This window comes from Cryptomeria japonica, chromosome 1 (genome assembly GCF_030272615.1).
Source record: "Cryptomeria japonica chromosome 1, Sugi_1.0, whole genome shotgun sequence".
Classification (NCBI taxonomy): Eukaryota; Viridiplantae; Streptophyta; class Pinopsida; order Cupressales; family Cupressaceae; genus Cryptomeria; species Cryptomeria japonica.
In genome coordinates this window covers 667852590-667859901 of record NC_081405.1, presented here as the reverse complement: position 1 = coordinate 667859901, position 7312 = coordinate 667852590, and positions in this window count along the sequence as shown.

Here is a 7312-nt window from a genome sequence, read left to right as displayed (position 1 = left end):
AGCTTAGAGTAGTTAGCAGTAATGGATAGAGTTTGCAGGCTCAATCGAGTCTAGCGATATCCGAGACCAGATGACATGGGTGAGCTGATAAGTACCTTGAATCCACTTTGTACATTTTTGCATTTATTTATGTCATTAATGCATTTTGAGTAGATAAACAAAAGTTCAAAATTAGTTGTTTGTAGTAAAAATGTGTCTAGGTTGGTGCTAGGCACATCTATGATGAAAAAGTGCATCTAGTTCATGTTTGGTTGCATTTGTGAATATGATCACATCTATGTTAAGTAGAGATGTGTATGTGTGCAGAAAACACGTATATGTCACAAAGGCACGTTTATGTAGGACAATGGCGCGTCTGTGTTGGTCAAGCACGTCTAGGGTAGAAAAGCATGTTTAGGTTAATAAAAATCACGTCTCCATTGTAAAAATGCATTTTTGTCTTAGGGGGCACAATTTGTCAATTCTGTGATGAACATATGGAGTTGATTCGATAAGCTACTCAAAGGATACACTTAGGCAGGTGTCCTAGGGAACACAAAACTGAGAGATACACTAGAATTGACAATTCTATGATGAACATACCTTTCCAAATGGATAAGTTGCTGAGAGGATTCACTCAAGCAGTGCCTTTGAATAGAATCAAGTGTATTGTGATGAACATATACACTAGGATGTAGTTCCATGTGATAGACATAAGCACTAGGATAGGAGTAGCACTATGTGACACACATGAGTACCACTAGGATTGACATGATTGGTTTGATTGGATGCAGGAGTACTGTCCCCAGATAGAGTCATGGGAGAGATACCTTATGACCAAAGTTGACCTTTGAGGAGTGGCCAACTATCGAGGGCATGGGTTTGAGACACATCATGTATATGTCTAAGATTCAGGACAAAAAGGGACTACTAACTACTCTAGCAAAGAGACAACACTCAACATCTTCTTCATTTCATTCATTGACTAACAAGATATAAGTTAGATTAGAGGATGTTTACATGATTCTAAGGATACCAATCCATGGTGATCTGGTGCCATATGATGGAGAGGGAGACATGGATGCACTGAGATAAGTCTTTGGAGACCCCAAGCCGAAGATGAGATTAGGTCATGTTAGCTAGGTTGTCATGCTAGCTACTAGACATAGAATACCAATAATAGTTGGATGGGTGATTAGTGGGTTTGAGACACATAATGTATCTATTTGAGATTCGGGTGAAAAAGGGACTACTAACTACTCTAGTAAAGAGATGACACTCAACATCTTATTCATTTCATTCGCTGACTGACAAGATATTAGTTAGATCAGAGGATGTTTACATGATTCTAAGGATAACGATCCATGGCGAGCTGGTGTCATATGATGAAGAGGGAGATAGGGATGCACTGAGATGAGTCTTTGGAGACCCTGAGCCGAAGATGAGATTAGGTCATGTCAGCTAGGATGTCATGCTAGCTACTAGACATAGACTACGAATAGAAGTTGGAGGGGTGATTAGTGGGTACCTATGTCCAGACAAGGCGACATGGGGTATGGCTATTGTTAGACAGGTCAAATAACTAGAGGACAATTGAGAGGTGAGGGAGGGGGGGGTGAATCAGTTGTCACCGAATTATAAAACTTTAAGCATTTAAATTCTTATTACTAGAATGCATAAACCAAATACCAAAATGAATGATTAAGCATTTAAACATAAACATAAATCACATAATAGTTACCAACCATACATAACACATGACACCAAGATTTGTATGAGGAAAACTCAGTAAAGGGAAAAACCATGGTGGGAAGCCTACCCACAGGAAGATAATACTTCTGCAATAAGTATGTGATTATAATATGAGGGGCTTATACATGCATGAAGACCAACAACCTAGAATGCATTGCTCATCACAAAAAGGTGCCTCACTGACTACATAAACATTGGACTACAATTCAGGAAGAAGAGTGAACTGCAAGTATAGCATCTCCTATGCTTGAGTATAGTTCCAGTTAAGCTCAATACCAAAGGCCTTAAACCTCTCTTACAAACCCAATTAGATCACCTATGATCGACCAAACCTTCTACATATGACTACAACATTATTTGCACCCAGATAACCATAATCCCATATGCTCATACCATACATATGATCTACAAAGAGATCTTACATCATATTTATACCAGCCCGAGACCTAAACAATTAGGTCAGCTAGCTAAAAGATAATACAATAAGTTCATAACATAAATTCGTAACCCAATTATCAACCAAGTCAGCTTAGGCTGAAAACAATGTACACCAATCATTAAATTCCACTGGTAACTCATCAAGAACATCCTCCAACATGTTACAAAAAACTGGTCCATAACTTAGATAACACCAGACCCAAAATAGATTGCCATAAACCAAATCCAACATCACCGATGAACTGGAACACGAACAAGATAACCAAAAACATCCTAAGAACCATCTATAAGCCACACCAACACCACTTATCACGTGCATCAAAAGATCTTCAAAAAAGATCTATCAGTTAAACCCTTATTGGTGACCAAAAGGCTTACTAGAATAAATGATAGCTCTTGAGTCATCAAATCCTAGACCAACTAATCGTGATACACATTTGAATAGAATGAAGGACATATCCAAACCAATTCTACAAACCAAATCATACCGGATCCTACCAGATCAATATCATAATCAACCACTCTACCGGAACTAACCAGAAACTGGTAAACAACCAAAACAACCAGTGTTGCCATCAATGAAAAAACATTAATGCAAAACATAATCAATTCCTTTGAATTGCCAACAATCTCCCCCTTTGGCATTTATGGAAACACTAGATGTGAAAAAAATCCAAGTGCCAAGAAATGCCAAACAAGTCTCCCCTATGGAAGACAACCAACAATCTCCCACAAAATTATATAGCAATGAAGTTCTGAACCAAACTCTCCCTTTGACTGATATTCTATTAAGCTTTGTTTTTCACATATATCTCTCCCCCTTTGACATCATTGCCAAAAATCTGACATGAACATCAAAGAAAGATCATAAATCCTCTGAATCTTATAGCTGACTACTCCCCCTGAGTAGTAGCACCACCACATCAATCTGGAATGAGTAATAACTTTGATAATGCATACCAGACTGATGCCAATCAACATCACTCAAGTCTCTACCGGAAGGGAAAAAACCCCCAATCTATCTTTGAAGTACTCAAATGATTCTTTAAGCAAAGGTTTAGTGAAGATGTGTGCAATCTTCTCTTTAGTATTCACATAAATTAGTCTGACTTCATTTGCTTCCACCTTCTCCTTCAAAAAGTTATACTTGATAGATATGTGCTTTGTCTTAGAATGAAATACCAGATTCTTTGATATATCAATAGCAGCAGAGTTATCATAGTGAATAACTACTGGTTCATTACAATCCACCTTTATATCCTTCAACATTTACTTCATCCATAGAACTTGTGTATAGTTAGTAGCAACAACAACATACTCAACTTTAGCATTAGATAAAGAGGTGCATGACTGCTTCTTTTTGATCCAAAAACAAGTTTCTTTCAAAGAAAGAAAGCTCCACCAGATGTGCTCTTTCAGTCATCAACATTTGCATCCCAATCTGTATTTGTATATGCACATAATTTAAAGTCATCATTTTTAGGATACCACAAACCATACTCAGTTGTTCCTTGCAAATACCTGAAAATTCTTTTCACCACACTCTCGTGATTTTCTCTAGGATCACTCTGATATCTTGATACAATAAAAACTACATTAATTATATCTGGTCTAGTCTAAGTCAGATATAACAAACCTCCAATCATTGACTTATAACTTGTAGGATTTATTAATGTAGATGCATCATTCTTTATCAATTTCCCACTTGTAACCATAGGAGTACTAACCGGTTTATAATTTTCCATACCAAATTTCTTCAACATCTCTCTAGCATGATTAGTTTGACAGATGAAAATACCTTTATCAGTTTGAGTAATCTACAAACCTAAGAAAAATTTCATCTCCCCAATCATAGACATCTCAAATTCATTCTTCATATTGCTAGAGAATTCCATACATAACTTATCTTCACCTCCAAAAATGATATCATCAACAAAGACCTCAATAATCAGTATGTCATCATCAATGATCTTATAATATAAATCGATGTTAGTATTACCTTTAGTGAAATGAAGCTTCAAAAGATATTTATCCAATCTTGCATACCAATCTCTAGGGGCTTGTTTCAATCCATATAATGCTTTCCTTAACCTACAAACCATGTTTTTGTCATCTGAAAGTGAAAATCCATCAGGTTGCTCAATATAAACTTCCTCTTCAACGTAGAAGGAGAAAATTTTATGGATGAAGAGGTCAAACTTACGGGTGGAGGGGAAGTCTCCTTAGGAGCGCCCGCTTCCCCTCCATTATCTAATTGTGTTGATGAGGACAAAGCTAATCACCCTCTCTTTCTTAGTTTTTTTCTTAAGGATCCCCCCTTCCTTCGGTGAGATCTTATGAACTGACTTGATCTTTTGGGCATTGCTAGGGATAGCATTGTGTACCAGTTTAGAATTTATAAATGGTTTTTTCTAGAAATAAATTAAATTAATATCAATTTTTAGTGCATTTAAAGTAATATGGTTTCTTTGGAATAGGGAGATGGCTAAGTAGCCTCTGAGGCTCATGTGGAAAATGTGATTCTTTATGAGAAAAATACTAGAATGGTTTCTATCCTAGAAAACATGGCCAGAGATGTTGCCCTCTTCTTAAAAATGACTATGAAGGTAGGCTAAGGGTTCTTGAAGCCAAGATGAAGCAAATTAATGATAACTTGTCTAATCTAGTTAACACGATTTATTGCACAATTCACACCCATGTGGATGGGATTAAAATTCTTGTGAATCATTGGCAAAATGTTTAGGCAATGATTTCTAAGGGAGATATTGTTATTGATGTAGACTTGGCGAAAAAGAATAAGCTAACAAGGGGTGACAATGGTAGTCCATCGATGTGAACATGTGAGCATATCAAGAAGACTAGAGGGCAAGAAAAGATTGAATTGTATGATCTAATCAACTCGTCTCAGAATATTGATCAGATGGAAGCTAAGGTTGTTGAAGCCCTGAAGAATCTTTGTTAGGTATTTTTTTTCCTTTGCTTGCCTATTGTTTTTTATAAAGATAAATAAGTTTTATAGGGACCTGAAATCCAAAGTTTTATAAGCCAAGGCCAATAGCCAAAACAACATTAAATAGAAGTGAAATATGAGACAAACCCCACACAGACCCAAAGCCAAAAACAACACGAAAAGCCCCAAAAAATAGGAAACTAAATATTGGTGATATAACCCTAAAGCAACTAATAACTATGATATATTATTAGCGAATTAATTTAGATTTCTACAATAAATTATAAAATTTTGGCAAATCTAATTGAAGCATGTATTGAATATTGTGGGGAATCTTTGAGTTAAAAAAAGTAATAAAATAAATTTACAGGAAATTTAAATAATACTAAAATTAAAATTTGTAAAACATGTGGCGATTTGGGTCACCTTAATGGTTGAACTTATTAGCCAATTTGTTATTCCCAAATTTTAAAAATTAGCAAATTGGTGAATATTAGCCACTAAAAAAATCACTAAACCTATTTTTTCCGTAATAAAAAAAAACCAAGCGAGATTAATAAAAGAAAAAATGTTGGCTCTAAAATAGGTATCTATATAATGATGATCCTCTAAATAAGAAAAATGTAGAAAACCTTTTTAGATCCAATAAAATTTATGTGTAGTAGTCCACAAACAAAGTTTGTCATTCTAAATTTGGTTTTCTTATAAAAGGGGATGCAACTAATGGTAAAGACTACAAAGGTTAAAATTTGATTATGTGGTAAGGGATGTAAGTAGCAACAATATAGAAAATATAAATAATGATTGATACCAAGCTATTTGTACATGAAGTTCACAACATTTGTAATATAAATTAAAAGTATCAAAAGAAATATATCAAGATTAAGGGTAGTTACTCTTGGTTGATGTAAGGGTACATTAATATCCCCTTTATATATAGTTATAGATGAAGTCAAGACAAATGGAAGACCTAAATAGACCTTAAATTGGAAGGCCAAACCTTCTTGACACAACTCATATTATTAAAATTTTGAGGACCTTTATGTTTACGTATCTTACTTTGGTATAAGCTTTTCTTAACCTCAAATTCCATTATTACGCTTAATGTAGATGCATTTACAAAGTGAATTAAGTGTATTTCTATTAAAAAATAACAGAAAACGAGTTCCTATAAAATTGAAACTAAATCTTTAAAACTAGATCTTCATTTTACTAATGACAGACATCTTTAATCAAATTTATAACATTGCTAATCCTAGTAATTAAATTTGTTAATACCACAAAACTTTTATATAATTATTAGTTCCTACCAAGACAAGATACTATTGCATTCATCTAATTCAATTTTTCAATTAGTTTAGCCAATCAACATTCATAATCAAAATTTTTGAACCCAAAACTGTAATTTAGATTTAATTTTAATTTTAAATAATTATAAAAATGACTTTTTTCATAATTTTTATTGGTGAGAATAGATATACATTCAATTTTCTAAAACATAATTACACATTTCTATATTTTCAATGCATTAAATGAATGCCACTTTACATAACTCAATATTGCATTAAATAAATGTAGGTACCAATGATGTCACCACTCATAATTATATTTATTTAATTTACGGACCAACATGATTTTAGACATTCCATCCAAATGTATACAGTTTTTTTGGGAACCGTTTAATTTAAAACTTTATATTTGTGATAGGGAGAGTCTTAATTTACCACCAACTGGATTTCTTTGACGGTGTATTCCTATTCTCTATTAAGGCCCATAGTCTTCTCCTATGCCCATAGTCTTCTCCTATGTACTCCCCTACCAATGCTTTTCTTGTTTCACCTTCCTCAAGATCACAAGGTAAGCTTGCTCACTATATCCTTGCAGGGGTGCAGGATAGTCAACACTTGTTCTCTCTCTTTGCAAAACCACCCTTCATGTTTGGTTTTGCAAACTCTCTACTTTTGGTTACAAAATGATTAGGTTCCAGGGCTTATAGCCTTTTGGATCTTCTTCCAATTCTCTATAGATTCCTCCTCTGCAAGTTATCTCCTTCATGCTACTGACACCTAGCTGGACTATCACCAAGCTCGCCTAGGGCCAGTTTGTAGGAATAGCTAATGCCATCTCCTGGACTTCCACAAATGAAAACCTATTCTACATGATTGGCTCTTCTTGACCACCTCTAATGGTCAT